Here is a 233-nt window from a genome sequence, read left to right on the forward strand (position 1 = left end):
AGCGGAGTCCAGCCCGGGGTCGTCACATGTGGTTGCCGCAAGCCCGCCGGCCACTCCTTCGTCGAATCCACTGGCCGCCGCTCACTCTAGCCCGCAGGCTGGGACATTCTAAAACGCTTAACATGAAAAACGCTTAATGTGGCTTAATGTATGTAAACAAGGACCAGGGAAACCAACATTTTTTGTCAAACCTTACTTGTAATAAACACTAACTACTGTCAAAAGAACGAGCC

The sequence above is a fragment of the Sinocyclocheilus anshuiensis genome, unplaced genomic scaffold (assembly GCF_001515605.1).
Source record: "Sinocyclocheilus anshuiensis isolate Anshui unplaced genomic scaffold, SAMN03320099.WGS_v1.1 scaffold538, whole genome shotgun sequence".
NCBI lineage: Eukaryota > Metazoa > Chordata > Actinopteri > Cypriniformes > Cyprinidae > Sinocyclocheilus > Sinocyclocheilus anshuiensis.